Below are 15755 nucleotides of genomic sequence, written 5' to 3'. Positions count from 1 at the left end.
ATGTGCTTCACAAAACAAAGAAGTGTCTACTACAACCACAAGAAAACCAACATGTCCAAACTATTTCCAGATGTTTATGCTGCAAAGTAGACATCCTACGCTCTATATACATTGAACAACCTATGCTAAAAACAGTTCTGCCTAAAAATGAGACTTCCCTTCTGCTAAAGTGCAAATTCCTGTTGCATTTCAAAACTCAAACATACAACTGCAACAGAAGATCTTTTATTACTCACAGGCAGGTTTCAACAGTCTGTTCAGCTAGCTGCTACCCTCTAGTAGCACAATATCTTGTCAGAGAGACTGCAAACAGTGACTGAAAATGCCAGGAAATTTTATTAACACCTATGTACTAAAATGCGAATAACTGTCTGTTATTTTCACGTAATGGAATGCAAAAATAAGGGTTTGCTAAATCAATGGCAGTGAACAACACACATTGTTGAGCTAAAGTTGACAACATGCAATATGGATCAGGAACGGGTAGAACTAGAGTAATAATGACATAATTAACAGTCCTTAAATCATATGCTATGCAATAAATTTTACCATCTGCTTTCAAGACCAGTCTAAAAGAAGTACTAGGAAGAATATGAATGCTACACCAGAGTTCCACAAACCAGTCAAAGTTTCCTTCATCCCTCCATCTGCTTCCTGCACCAGCATTACTGAGATCTAAAAACTTGTGCTCCTGCAATTACCTGAAGCACCACTAGGGAATCGTGGAACATGAACCAACATCAAATGAACCTGTGGAGCATGAAGCATCAGAGAGCGTGTTTAACAGCACCTCTGCATCTTCATGAGCTGTCTTCTGTCTGCCACGATGTTTGTCAATACAGAAATGGTCCAGAACTCAGGAATTAGTCGTTGGATGAACGGTTAACCTGTACATTTTTATTGAGGGAGGAAAGTGAACACCTGAAAAAACACAATGCTACCAATGTGTTGTTAATGCCCCACTTAGTCATAGGACTGAGTTGCAGAGCCTCATGACCAGGGGGTGCTAATCCTATGTGGGATACAGCTGTGTCTGACAGCTAGTATCATTGCATTTGTGAGTGTATGAATGCACAATAAGCTGCTCGCCCTCAGGGCTAATATATGTCAGTGTAGTTCAAATGCCACGTGTGGCCTTCTACCTGCTGAAATATTACCGTGTACTGTCAATCCTAGAGTGTACAGGTCAGACCATTCGGAGGCGGAAATAGAGCTTTGAGGACAGGAGTCATGGCTTTCACACCTGAAACCCATGAAACCACCTGGCGTTTCAGGGCCCTCTGGTTGTCTGCAGTAGGGGTTGGCTGTGGGGTCTGGCATGGCATCCAGTCTGCTGGCTCCTGTTTTTGACAAGACTGTCCCATCCCAACAGATTCACAGGCGTGTTTAGTGAATGCACGCATGAATGTTCCACCATCTGGTCAAAAGTCAGTCGGATGGTCTTTTGCAGGTTTTGAGGAGTCATTTGTTCATTTGTCAGAGCAGGTAGTGTCCACTAGAGTCATCAGTGGTTACCTCTCATCTTGGAAAAGACAATGGCTCCTGCATCATCAAGTGGTATTGTCCGACTTGCCCTGTGGTCCTCGCCACGGTGGAGGAGGGGCTTGGAGTGGTCGTGGGTACTGTTCATTTTTCCTCCAGACCCTCTGCCTCTGGGTCTGTGCATTCTGCTGTTGGGTACCTCGTTGTGGGCTATCACATGCCCAAGGGTTTGGAGTGCCACAGATGCCATTTCCAGATGCTGCTAGGGTCTCCTGGGTGGCTCACGTGTCCCAGGGTTTTCACCATGTTCTCCTGTCCCCGACTTACGAATGGCTGAGCATGACACGTCACTTCTGCTGTCTCTGAGGGCATCAAAACTGAAAATTCATGTTATTATTTTTAAACACCATTTATCATGTGTGGATTTTTCAGCTGCTCAACTTCTCCCTTTCTCCTTTCTATAACCTGCAAATGTGCAGTAATACTTTACATGATTGAAGTAGTTATCTTAACCTCAGGGTCAGTCACCTCTGACTGGGCCCCCTTCAGGCTAACTGAGGTCCTTTTGGGGGAGGTGTGAGCATCTGCTCATGCTCTTGTGTCCCTTAGGCAGAAGAATGTTCTGCATGAAGATTTATGAGGGTTAAGGAGGGGTCTGGACTTCACTCTTATCTGGGCTGCCTTTCCTGCAAACATAAAGTTATGTGCTTCCAAGGACAAAAATTTAGAAAAATCATTAGTGTCCTGTTCAGGTTAAATGCCAACACCGTGACTGCAAAAGTCAGTTGATCAGCGATAAAAGCCTATTCAAGAAAAAATCCCTAAATCTGTCTGTGACCAATATAACGGGTGCGGAGCAAAATGTTCAAAAAAAATACACTTTCTTAGACACATTCTAACAGCTATTTATTCAGTTCTTTATCAAAAAAGCAAGATCAATTGAGCATTACAGTTTAACATTAACACCCTTAGTTTGACTTGTCCTGAAGGGCTTGCTGGTCCTAATAAGAATCTAGATAATCGCTAAAAATAACAATCTGACCAATCCAAACTTTTCCTTAAAGCTGCAGAACCTACAATTGCTAAAATACAGTAACATATTTATCTTTCAAACTTGAATGCAAACCAAAACTGAGTGCCTCTTAGTAATAACCATCACAGTTCATACTGTGGCAGCTGATCGCAAAAATTCTACAAAGTGTAAATGTTCTAACACACAAAATGTCCTTTATACTACAGCACTTTTATGACCTGCAGATCAGCCTACCATCCTACATGCCACAGATGGGAACTGCTTACAGAGGGAAAAAAAAGGGGGGTGTTACATGGGGGGTCATCATGTCGCTGCTAACAATTAAAACACTTTTCTTACACTGTCATAGAAGGCCTTTGTTTGTTCAATGCTGTTGCTGAGCACTGTCCATGTTCTATATACAAAATTGTGCACCTTTCATTCTGATCATCATGGGAATTAAGAATTCCAATTAGTGTAAAATGAATGTTACAATATTGGGTAATGGTTAAACCTCCTCAAATAGTTTTGGGTGGAGCTGCACTCTTCCATCAACCTCTGCTCTTTGTCACCTAGAAGATGACAGCACCAACCTCTTTCTGTGAAAAATGAACTGCTTAAACCTTTCTATTCTCCTAATTCTCTATTCAGTTTTCCTTATTTAATCAAAAAACACAATTCACACTCTAAACTACAACAGGTTTGTTAAAACACAGACAATCAAGACGCAGACAATAACTTCTAACAATTTTCTCAAAACCAAACCAAAAGACAAAACAAATTAGGTACCTTACACATAAAAAATAAACCATTTCACTGAAATGTCTCTTTTCTAACTAGTGTTAATATTTCCCCTTCTCTTTTCTCATCTTTCTCTTATAACAATTTTCAAATAATTTTGATTCTGATTCAAACGAACAAAACCGCCAGTCATGAGCTTCACATTCAAACATTCACAGCTGTGCACTTCACAAAAATCCTAACGATCTGGGAAATATCAAAACAAACATATAAACAAAGTCAAAGATTGCAAAAATTCTGTTTTAAGGGAGTCTGAGTCTAAACGAACCAAATGCTTATAACTATTTCAATAAAACGTCTTTGAGCAAAACTGAACTAAACCTTGGTAATTAGGAAATACAAATAAATGAGAGAAAGATATTCAAAATACAAAAACTGAAATAATTGCAAAAATATTTTACACAAAATGTTTTAGACCGATGCTACCTTACCATGTTTTTGAAAAGATTTGGGGAACCTCCCGAGAAAGTAGTTTTCGTTCGAACAGAGCCGGCTGCTGCATGCAGTCATATCCTCGCCTGGTGGCAGAGGCTTCCATCGGAAGCGCAGCGCTACTTAAAAACTTTTTCTGCGAACTGAAAACCCACTGAAATTTGTTTTTTTTTAAACGACGTCTTACAACCGAGGTCATGACCACGCTCGATAACGACGATCCCCGCCATGATTTTACCGCAGATTAGATCCCAAACTCTAACTGTAAAAGTCTAGCGTGTTTCGCCATTACGATTTCCGGGGACGCCGGCTCGCCGGCCACGTGGTACTAACAAAGCCAATCATAGACATCGACACATTCGAAAGCAACTAAAACCTCCAGTCATTGGTTCATTCGACGTAAACAAGATGGCTGCCGCCATAGACACAATAAACAAGGAAATGTGGAAATAAAGTTTAAATTCACAGATTTCAAACACTTTTTCATCCCATTCTTTCCAAAATCTCATACATTCCATTCCATTCATCCACATTCAAGTCATTTGCACCGCTGTTGTCAAGTCAAATCGTCACCGTCGTCCGTCGTCGTATTGTCTGTTCCACCCCAGTCGTATTTTGTCCGGACAAAATGCATCATATACCTCATATTTGCCTTTGATGTTAATTTCGAATCCTTCTTTGGTCACTCTCCATCTAAAAAAATAATTTGTCGAGGCCGCTGCCCCGTCAGTGTCTTCCAAGTTACCTAAACGCGCAAAAATTAGTTCCTAAACTACACTGTTTTTACGCCTTGGGCGTCTCTAGGACAAACAGACGGAACCTTATGCATTTTGAATACATTACCTCAAACACAACCGATAAACCTAGGATACCTTTTCTGTACTGTTGTTGCACACTAGGTGTCACAAACTAACAGTCAACCATCCCTTTAAAGTTTGGGTCAACTTTTATTTATTTATTTATCTATTTATTTATCTATTTATTTATCTATTTATTTATCTATTTATATATTTATTTATTTATTTTCGGGGGAAGCTCTACCGCCCACTCACTCGAGATCTCGTTCAATTTGAGTTATTCAACTATGAGATAACTTAATCAATATGCAGAATTTTGCAGCAGGCTTCTGCTTACCTGTTTTGTATGCGGCCGCGTGAGAAGTCGACCAAGTGGACGGGAGGAAGCGTGCCCAGACTTTACACTGAAAGTCTCAAAAAATACGAAAAATACGTCACCGGCTCGATCCATGTACCGTTCCCCGACTTCACGTATCGGGTCACCAAGTTTGTAGGAAAATATCTTTCGCTCTGAGATTTTTCCACGCATGTTCTATTAGTCGGGAGAGATAAAAGACCAAGATTCAGCCGGATAAAGTCACAGAAGGTTTATTCCCTAACAAAAGTTCTAAGACAGAATTAAAACAGATCTGGGTCCTCATTTTAGAAGGCCTTCAAAACGCAAGAAGTTACAGGCGTTTTACATGAAAAGCCACAAGGGAGAAGAAGACAATAAAATTATGCTCTGCTCAGACTTTTAAAGAGAATTCGGGTTTCCTCCTCCCGCGGAAAACATGACGTCGAATCTCCGCCCTGGAACACTTGCATTGGCTGATCGATGATCCGTCTCCTCCTTCAGCCAATCGTAGAGGGTCATTCTCCGTGACCAGTTCCTCTCCTCAGGGAATGACTTCAAAGGGACACCTAGTGTTGCAGTAAACTCCGTCCCTTCCTGTCCACAACAAATCAGATTGACAGCAGGAAATCCATGGAGGTTCTGGGTCAAAGTTCAGTCTTTTGTTCTTCTTGAGAACTGGACATCCAGAGCGGTTCTCACAGCCATACTCTTATTCTTCAGGTGGTTTAGATTAGAGTGCTGGCTCCATTTCTGCTGGCCAGTGCCCGAGAGGTCAGCATCCCCCTCCTCTGTAGGGGAATGAGTGACAGCTGCTGTCCATAGGTCACATCTCAGGAATGTGAGGTCAGGATGCACACAGTTCTACACACTTAATCTATGAAACTAAAACTTCAAGTAATATAGATAAAACAGAAAACGTAATAAAATAAGACAGAGAAACCCTTCTAAAGTGAGGACCAAAAAATATAATTTCCTTCAGTTGTTAGCAGAGAGCAATTTTTTTTATTAGTGATGACTTATGAGCATGTACCACAACAGTTAAAATGTATTTACATGTTAAAGGAGACAAAAAAAACTACATGTATCAATGTTTTCCCCCTAAAAACCTGATTACTATTTTCAATTGAAACAAATAACCACCTTTGTATTTAAAAAGGATCATTAGAGATTTTTTTTGTTACATTTGTTCCCCTGAAATTTGGAAGCCTATTTTTTTAAGTACAAAGCATCTTTATCTCATCAGAAAAAAGAAATACCCACCTGTCCACATTCAATGAGGTTTGAACTGCTCCATTTCTCCTTTAAAGACTGATGGTTTTCTTTAATTCTGGCCTAACATGATTTTTTAAACATGTTCACACACAGAAAGTTGTTTGAATTCTTACAAGAAGTGAAAATTGTCACCACATCAGTATGTAAGCTAGATGAGCTTTTGTGAGTGTTACATGACAATCATTGTAGGTTATGGGAAGCATTCAAGCATCTTCACTCAGTGAGAAAATGACAAAATACCACGTTGACTTGATTTATTCATATAATAAAGAACACAGGTGTCAGTGACAGATAACTGCTTTGCCATCCCGTCTCTGCTGACGCTCACAGCATCTCCTCATCAGCTCAGTCATCTCCTGCTGCAGCTCCTTCTGAAGACCTTTGACCCGCCTCACTTCAGTTAGCTGTTGGAATCTGATCCTGTTCTTCACTTCACCTCTTCTCTTCTGGATGAGACTGATCATCTCAGTGAAGATCTCTTCACTCTCCTCCACCTGCTGTTGAAGCAGCTGTGAGATGAGACGGTGTTACGTTCTTCCACAGAGCAGAGAGAACAGATTGTGATCAGTGTGACAGAACATCCTCATCACCTCATCATGACTGGAGGAGCAGATGTTCTCCTGCAGGTTCTTGGAGGGTCCCACCAGCTTGTGTTTCTTCAATGCAGCTGCTTTCAAATGAGGCTGAAGGTGTTCCTCACAGGAAGGATCAAGCCAAGTCAGACAGGACTTCAGGGTGTGTCGTTTTTTCCAGTGCAGACGTCACAGGCCACATCTGCTCCGCATCTCTAAGCAGCTTGAAGTTCCTGTGACCACAGTGGCACATATTAGTCAGAAGTTTAAGACCCACGGGACAGTAGCCAACCTCCCTGGACGATGGAAGAGAAACATTGATGACAAACTGAGGAGACGGATAGTTGGAACTGTATCCAAAGAACCTAGAACAACCTCTAAAGACATCAAAAGTAAACTCCTAGATCAAAGTACATCAGTGTCAGATCGCACCATTCGTGGTTGTTTCAGCCAGAGTGGACTTCATAGGAGACGACCAAGGAGGAACCACTGTTGAAAGGAAATTATACAAAAGCCAGACTGGAATTAGCAAAAATGCATGTTGACAAGCCACAAAGCTTCCGGGTAAATGTCCTTTGGACAGATGAGACCAAACTGGAGCTTTTTGGTAAGGCACATCAGCTCTATGTTGGTAGACTCAAAAATGAAGAATACAACAGAAAAGAACACTGTCCCTACTGTGAAACATGGAGGAGGCTCAGTTCTGTTTTGGGGCAGCTTTGCTGCATCTGCCACAGGGTGTCTGGAAGTTGTACAAGTTCAAATGAAATCTCAAGATTATCAAAGCATTCTGGATAGAAATGTGCTGCCTATTGTCAGAAAGCTTGGTCTCTTGGCCCTATTTCATTAGTTTTTGTTTTTTTTAAATTCTGTTAATCAACAACTCAAAAGTAATGGCTGGTTGTGATTATTTAACTTTCAAAAATGTTTTATTTATTGTTACTTTTGAACGTTTCAAGTCAATTCAGTGAGCATTGGGGACTTTCTTTAACTGAGGAGTACCAACTATTTTGTCCACCACCCTTGGTACCATCTAGTGAATAAAAAATGTACTACACTCAGAGGGAACATAGAGAATTATAATTGTGGATCAAAATAAATTATTTCTATTTTATTCATGAGCGAATAAATATGTAAATCTTTAAATATATCTGTTAATATAAATGTATTTGTAAATACTTGTAAATAAAATTATTAAAATTATTTCTGGAAGATCCTGCTCCTTTGTTCTGCTCAGAACAAGGACAGAACTTTAGAAAAGAAAACATCCACAGAGACCTTCATGCAGCAATAAACCAGATCAGGTTTCTCACTCCAGGCCACTGAAGAGCAGGAAACCAGCAGGATCAGAATTTATCTGCCCCCAGCTGCTCAGGAACTTTGCAGAGCATCTCTGTGATGTACTCACATGTACACTATAGTACCAAAAGTATACGCTCACCTGCCTTGACTCACATGAACTGAAGTGTCGTCCCACCACTAACCCATCCAGTTCAGACTCTGTGCAGGTCAGTCCAGGTCATCCCACAGACTCTGTCCTCCATGTCTTCATGGACCGTGTTGGAAGAGGAAGGGATGCAGTCCAAAGTGCAGCACCTGGCAGATGGAGCCCCCCCCCCCCCCCCCCCCTTTGAAGATTCTTAGAGACAGAAACACACATCATGAAAAACAGAAATCACCTCCAAATATCATTTCCTATCAATGAACAGAGAACAGCAGAGTGTGCCTGTCCTCTGGAGATGGAACAATGTTTGCTGAGGATGGTGCTGACTGTGGGTCCTGGATGGAGCTGAACGTCTGTGTGTAGCGTCTAGACCAATTGTTCAAATCCTGCATACTCACTCTAGAAAAGTCCACTCTGAGAATCCAGCAGCTGAAAAAAAGAAAGAAAGCCCCAAAATGTACTTTGAACCTGAAGTTGGATTTTTTTAATCAGGAAAAATCTTATTTTTTATATCCTGTGTTCAATCAGTCTCTTCTGATCAGTCAGCTCAGACTCAGCCATGTGTTTGATGAGGAGCCCAGCAGACACATCCAGAGATTTCAGGTCAGGGAAATATGAGGGAATGTTCAGCTAAAGTCTAAACATGTGAGCAGGATCCAGCTTCATGTCCTGAACCACTGACACATGCTCCTGTAAATCAATTTGCTATAAAAATGACTTCCATTGTCTTTGGAGGACTTAATAGCTGTCATTTAAAGGTGAATGTTGCTCAGCACCCAGAACCAATGAAGTTACTAGACACAGACACAGTCCACCTGCACTTCCCTGAAGATAGAGCAGAAAGCCCCACATCTATACATCACTACACTCATTTTAAGTCATGTCTAGACAATGTTTGTTCAATTGGAAATTGTGTTTACTGAAGGTGAATCGAGTTAGTTTCTGGTAGCTGGTAATCAACACATAGAAAGAAATATCTGATTCAATTCAGGAACCAAGATCAACGATTCACAGAACAAACCACATTTCTTAGCAGTTAAATGTGTTATGCTGGTGTTTGTCTTTAAACCGGATGTATGAAAATTAAAACAATGCATCTAAAATAATCAATTATCATTTTATAAACAAGAAATACAAACCAACAAATAAGTATATGAATAAAAACCATAACTTTGAAAGAAAGAAATAATATTGAATAATCATGAATGTTGTGCTCTAAAGGTTTTCTGTCAACTTTCTGGTTAATTGGTGTGCACTACTGACCCAGGTCACTCCAAAGTCATGCAGTGCAGACTTTACGCATGGTTGTGTTAAGTGTGTTATGTGCAGGGTTCCTGTGGGCTCCTAAATTGTTTAAAAACATTACATTTAGGAATGTGGACATTATACCTGAAAAAGCCTTCAAAAGTCTGAAAATGTGATGGCTGAGCCTGGAAGTTCTGTGCTCTTGTCAGGAAAAGGGAAAAAGTCATTTAAAAAATAAATCTCAAGAATCTCTCAAACACACATTACATGAAGAAATAATGACAGTGATGTGAGCTGGTCGTGATGACATCATACAACATGGAGGTGGTACCCAGGTTAGACCCCTGGTTGAACTACAAACATGCTGTTGACCACCCAAGTGGATTTTGTTCCTCTTTCACAAGTGATGTGGTTTTGTTGAAGAATTTTCTGATGGGACATTGCAGGATTTCCTTCTCTTTGTCAGAGGTCCTGGGAAACAGGCTGAGACATTGGTCTGAATTTTTTAAAAAGTTCTCAAAAAGTCTTCAATTGAACTAGAAGAAACTTCCAGGAACCCTGATGTAAACTCATTGAACAGATAAAATGCCTGCTCTGTTCTAAAGGGAGTTCTCTTTTTTCTACATCAGGTGATGGAAAGCAGAAGCTGCAGTGATGAAGACGCTGATGGACTCTTCATGCTCCTCCAAGGACCAGCAAGACAGATGTTTGCACATCCTCACAATCACACACACACATACATTCACACTGGCGTTTGTGTTTACAAGGCTTTTTTGTTCATAGTGGTTTCAAATTGTGTCAGTCATGAAAGTAAAAATCTTGTAAATAACTGTGTTGCAGAAATAAAAGTCTCTTAACACTGGAGAAATGAACAGGTGTTTTTCATGTCTGTTTTCACATATTAGCATAAGACCTAAAATAACATTGATTCTTATTAGCTATAGACCAATGAACTGTTATCTGAATGGAAGATTCATGCATTGATCTCTTCACTCAAGTTATGGCCCTTCATTTAAAAAGCTTTGACTCAAAGACACATTCTTGTCAAATATGTGAAAACTTTCACTGTTGGACAGTAACACATAATGAAAAATGGGTTCATAAATTCAAACAAACTATTCATACTTTCATACTAAAGAGTTACCACGTTTACCGTCAAAAGAGGCAACAACACAAGAAAAATGTGACCTTCTGAGGATCTTTAACCTAAAAAGTCAAGTTCCTATCCAGCCATCCATATTTTTCACCAGTTTGATCCTTTGTGGGGACACAGAGCTGCAATAGTCTGGCTACTGTTGAGCTAAGGCTACACCCTGGACATCACTTATATCACATGCTTATGCAATCAGACTTACTAGAAGAGAAGGGGGGGTCAGGGGTATGAAGTGGCTGCTTAGCAAGTGGGGTCTGGTTAATGGTGGGTGGTGAGAGCACTGGTGGTGCCTAAACCAAGGCCAGCAGGGGCGGGTGGGGTGTAGAGGCAGGGAAGGAGGGGGGAGGGGGGGGGGTAGAAACAGGGAGCGAGGGCAGGTGGTGCGTAGATGTGGGAAGCGAGGGCAGGTGGGACGTAGAGGCGGGGGTCGGGAGCGGATGGTGTGTAGAGGTGGGCAGCGAGGGAAGGGGCGGGTAGCGCCTGCGGGCCATACAACGCCGCTTGCGGCTTTAATTATTATTATTCTTCCCGTTTCTAACGGATCCGTAGATCGCAAATTTGACCCCCGCCACATACCCGAAAACTCACCAAAATTGGCACACACCTAGGATAAATTGAAAATGAATTTTCGGCAAAGAGAACATCACCCCCCCCACGATGATGACATCACGGCGAGCGTTCCCGTCAAAAAAATGAATGGGCCTAAAATCGCTTATGGGGCCAAAAAAAAATATTTCGAAATACAGTTACGAAACCAAAACACGTGTGTTGGAGATATCCCAAAGAAGTTATGAAATCATTATGGGATGGCCACACGACCTACGGCTTGGCGGCCATTTTGTGGCGAACTCAGAGAAATGGCGATTTTCGTGTTTTTTCACAATATGGGAAAACGACACTTTTGTTCAAGCGATTTTCACGAAATTGCACACACATGCCACAAACACGATTCTACAACTACCAAAGAAGTTTTGTTGACCTTTGACCTTGGGAAGGGGCGGCCATCTTGAATTTTCATAAAAAAGCACCTTTAGTAAGGTATTCAAACGAAAACTCGTCCTAGGAATTTTCATCGATCCTTTTGAAACTTCTTGGGCATCAATGGCAAGCTACTGTGGACAAAATGTTGGAATTAGAAGTTGTAGAATTTGAAACGCGTGCGCGTGGCGAATTCGCAACCGTCGCCATTTTAGCTAGCTTGCACATATTTTATCGGAATAGCCTGAAACTGAAATATGCGATACCCTGGCCCACACTAAACAAAACGATGTCACATACGACAAAATCGATAAAGGAATGTGGCCGTGGTAAACAAAAAACGATCGCAAAAAAAAGTGCTGACTCGGCTAAAAAAAAAAAATTTGGATTTTATTTTTAAGAATCGGCTAACGAAACCCAGATAACTTTGTCGGGTATATCCAAAGAAAGTTTTGAAATAATTACGTGATGGCGACACGATCTACGGTTTGGCGGCCATTTTGTGCCAAAATCTGCCATTTTGCGTTTTTCGCGATTTTACACAATATGGAAAAATGAACTTTTTTTCGAGCGATTTTCACGAAATTTGACGCGCATGTCCCTAGCGTAAGTCTACAATCACCTCTGGAGTTTCGTCGACCTTTGACCTCGGGAAAAGGCGGCCATCTTGAATTTTCTATAAAAAACAGCTTTACCACCAGATTCAAACGTAAACTTGTCGTTGGAATTTTCATCGATTGTCTCGAAACTTTTTGGGCATCAATGGCAAGCTACTGTGGAAAAAATGTTGGAATTAGAAGTTGTAGATTTTAAACGGCGTGCGCGTGGCAAGCTAGCAAAGTGGCGCACTGTTATAACTCCCATGCATTTCAATACAATACAACGAAAATTGAATGCATGCATTAATGCCTGAAACAGAATACATTGAAAAACACTGGATATGGACATATAAGGAATGTGGGCGTGGTTAGCATAAAACCACTGTTGCTAAGGACAACAAAAAGTTTACTTTTACTGATTTGTCCGAAACTGACGTCAATCTGTTCGTCCTCCCGAGGGGACCAAAACATAAAATGGTTGCTATGGAGATAAAATCAACAGAAAAGCCGCCATTTTGGAAAAAAAGTGGGTTTTTTATCAACTTATGACATATAGCTCTCACCAATGGAGGAATGTGTTTTTCTGAGTCAGTTGATGATGCTGATCGCTATGCTAGCTCTTTTAGCCACATTAGCATAGCTAGCATAGTTAGCATAATTAGCATTTTAGGTAATGTGTTTTTCTGAGTCAGTTGATGATGCTGATCGCTATGCTAGCACTTTTAGCCACATTAGCATAGCTAGCATAGTTAGCATAATTAGCATTTTAGGTAATGTGTTTTTTTGAGTCAGTTGATGATGCTGATCGCTATGCTAGCACTTTTAGCCACATTAGCATAGTTAGCATAGTTAGCATAATTAGCATTTTAGGTAATGTATTTTTCTGAGTCAGTTGATGATGCTGATCGCTATGCTAGCACTTTTAGCCACATTAGCATAGCTAGCATAGTTAGCATAATTAGCATTTTAGGTAATGTGTTTTTCTGAGTCAGTTGATGATGCTGATCGCTATGCTAGCACTTTTAGCCACATTAGCATAGCTAGCATAGTTAGCATAATTAGCATTTTAGGTAATGTGTTTTTCTGAGTCAGTTGATGATGCTGATCGCTATGCTAGCACTTTCAGCCACATTAGCATAGTTAGCATAGTTAGCATAATTAGCATTTTAGGTAATGTATTTTTCTGAGTCAGTTGATGATGCTGATCGCTATGCCAGCACTTTTAGCCACATTAGCATAGCTAGCATAGTTAGCATAATTAGCATTTTAGGTAATGTGTTTTTCTTAGTCAGTTGATGATGCTGATCGCTATGCTAGCACTTTTAGCCACATTAGCATAGTTAGCATAGTTAGCATAATTAGCATTTTAGATAATGTATTTTTCTGAGTCAGTTGATGATGCTGATCGCTATGCTAGCACTTTTAGCCACATTAGCATAGCTAGCATAGTTAGCATAATTAACATTTTAGGTAATGTGTTTTTCTGAGTCAGTTGATGATGCTGATCGCTATGCTAGCACTTTTAGCCACATTAGCATAGCTAGCATAGTTAGCATAATTAGCATTTTAGGTAATGTGTTTTTCTGAGTCAGTTGATGATGCTGATCGCTATGCTAGCACTTTTAGCCACATTAGCATAACTAACATAGTTAGCATAATTAGCATTTTAGGTAATGTGTTTTTCTGAGTCAGTTGATGATGTTGATCGCTATGCTAGCACTTTTAGCCACATTAACATAGTTAGCATTGTTAGCATAATTAGCAAATCCAGCCTTGACTAGCTTTTAATTTGCAGGGCTGTGAGGGCGGTGAGGTCAGCGGTGGTGCGTAGAGTTGGGCGTGGAAGGCGGGTTGCGTCTGCGGGCCATACAACGCCGCTTGCGGCTTTAATTCTACTTCTTTTTTCAGAACCTTAGATTTCAAAATCAATATTTTCCAAAGTAGCTTTTTTTATTTCATGTTGCTGTTTTTCACAATGGCGTATTTATTTCATGAAGACCTTTTTCAGCAGAATGGGTCTATCTATCAATCAGTGAAGGTGGGCGGGATCTAAACGCTCATTGGCTCATCCATGGAAAGCGACTCATATTCCTCGATACCCGCTCAGCGGTGTTCCAGTCAGAGAGATGACATATTTCAGCGATATCCGCGCGGCTTTATTGACATTAGAGATCAAATAGAGACAAACAATCTGTCTGCTGCAGAAGATGCAAACATGGACCACTCTGTTTTTGTAGTTTGAGGGTTTGTGTGGACCAAAGGAGCTCCGGTCGTCCACGTCTCGAATTCCACGTGAAACACTCCTGACTCTTACGCCACTCACTCAGCTCTCCTTTGCTCTGCAGCTAACAGCTCTGCTGTCTGAGCTCACAGATCCAGTCTGACGTCATCATTCCTTATGTCGGCTCGCAGGAGGCGAGCTGGCGGACCGACAGAGAGTCAGACCAGACAGCAGTGGATAGGGGAACAAGCCTGCTCGGGCCTCCCGAACCTTATGATATTTTTTCTATTTTCATTGAGACAATGATTATAAATCAGGTCCTCTGTTTTTTTCCCCTGTTGGGGAAAATGTTGAACCTTTCCTGCGAAAGTTTCTCTTTCTGGTTGTAAAACGCAGCGGAGATCCGGGGTTTGATTTGGGATCACTTCCCCGTTCAAACCTCTCAGAGCTGGTTATTAAAAGAATCAGTCTCTATACTTTGGATATACTTTTTTATTATTACTTTTCCGGCGAACTGAACAACAGACCCTTAACTTAACTTGCGCTCACACACACACACACACACACTTTTTGCGCTGGGCGCTCTGATTTATACGTAACAGACATAGTTGACTGCAGGAGCTGAAGACTCTGTGGGATGATCTCATGAACTCAAACATGGAAACATTGTTGTGGAACTATTCCAAATAAATAAACCTGATCTCTTAACATTCTCCGTGTGCATTGTCCTTCCAAGCATTTTAAGTGAGATAAACACAGGCAATCGCTCCAAGTGGCTATCAGGCTAAAGCATTAGCTGCTAGCTCCTCCCACACGCGGCATGGTGTGTTTAATGAACTCCAGTTCACAGAAGTTTTGTGAAAGTCAAACAGCCACCCAGTTTAACTTAGGCCACTACTAGATGTTAATGAGAAGATGAAAATTGCAGAACCGACCACAAAATCACCCGAATTATGCACACTCGCCCAAAGCCACTTTTATCCGAAAATTTAGAACCAAAACTGCCCAATTTCTGGTAACACTGTGGATGTGTTGAGGTGCATACTCCCCCTAGTGTTGAGGAGTGGGCATCGCGCCGTCACGTTCACTGAAGTGTCTTCGATCGATGTAGTCAGGGTGCTGCTGCTTATGTCTGAGTAAAGGAGTAGCCAATCACAAAAGTGTCTCCGCCTTGTCTGGTTTGATTGACAGATAGACTCATTCTACTGAAAAAGCTCTTCATGAAATAAATACGCCATTGTGAAAAACAGCAACATGAAATAAAAACAAAGCTACTTTGGAAAATATTGATTTTGAAATCCAAGGTTCTGAAAAAAGAAGTAGAATTATAATAATATTCAACATGAATAAAATGAATATTTTAAAATGCTTTTTTAAAATAATGAACAGGTTTTTAAAGCAAAATGAAAT

At 40.9% G+C, this 15755-nt stretch overlaps 1 long non-coding RNA gene across 3 annotated transcripts; it reads right to left on the bottom strand.

Annotated features, from left to right (window-relative positions):
• Positions 1 to 6375: 6375 nt before the first annotated feature.
• Positions 6376 to 8320, bottom strand: LOC144987334 (uncharacterized). 3 transcript variants are annotated; one of them, XR_013651201.1, is made up of 3 exons: positions 8147 to 8320; positions 6724 to 6938; positions 6376 to 6642 (listed from the first exon to the last, which is right to left on the bottom strand). It is a non-coding gene; the product is annotated as an uncharacterized LOC144987334 (long non-coding RNA). The 3 variants fall into 3 exon arrangements; XR_013651200.1 differs by having other exon boundaries at positions 8161 to 8320; XR_013651202.1 differs by lacking the exon at positions 8147 to 8320 and adding an exon at positions 7138 to 7343.
• Between the last annotated feature and the right edge of the window lie 7435 nt (positions 8321 to 15755).

This window comes from Oryzias latipes, chromosome 18 (genome assembly GCF_053564925.1).
Source record: "Oryzias latipes strain Hd-rR chromosome 18, Olatipes_Hd-rR_3.1".
Classification (NCBI taxonomy): Eukaryota; Metazoa; Chordata; class Actinopteri; order Beloniformes; family Adrianichthyidae; genus Oryzias; species Oryzias latipes.
The sequence above is the reverse complement of the archived record's forward strand: the minus strand, read 5'-3'. Positions and strand labels throughout refer to the sequence as shown.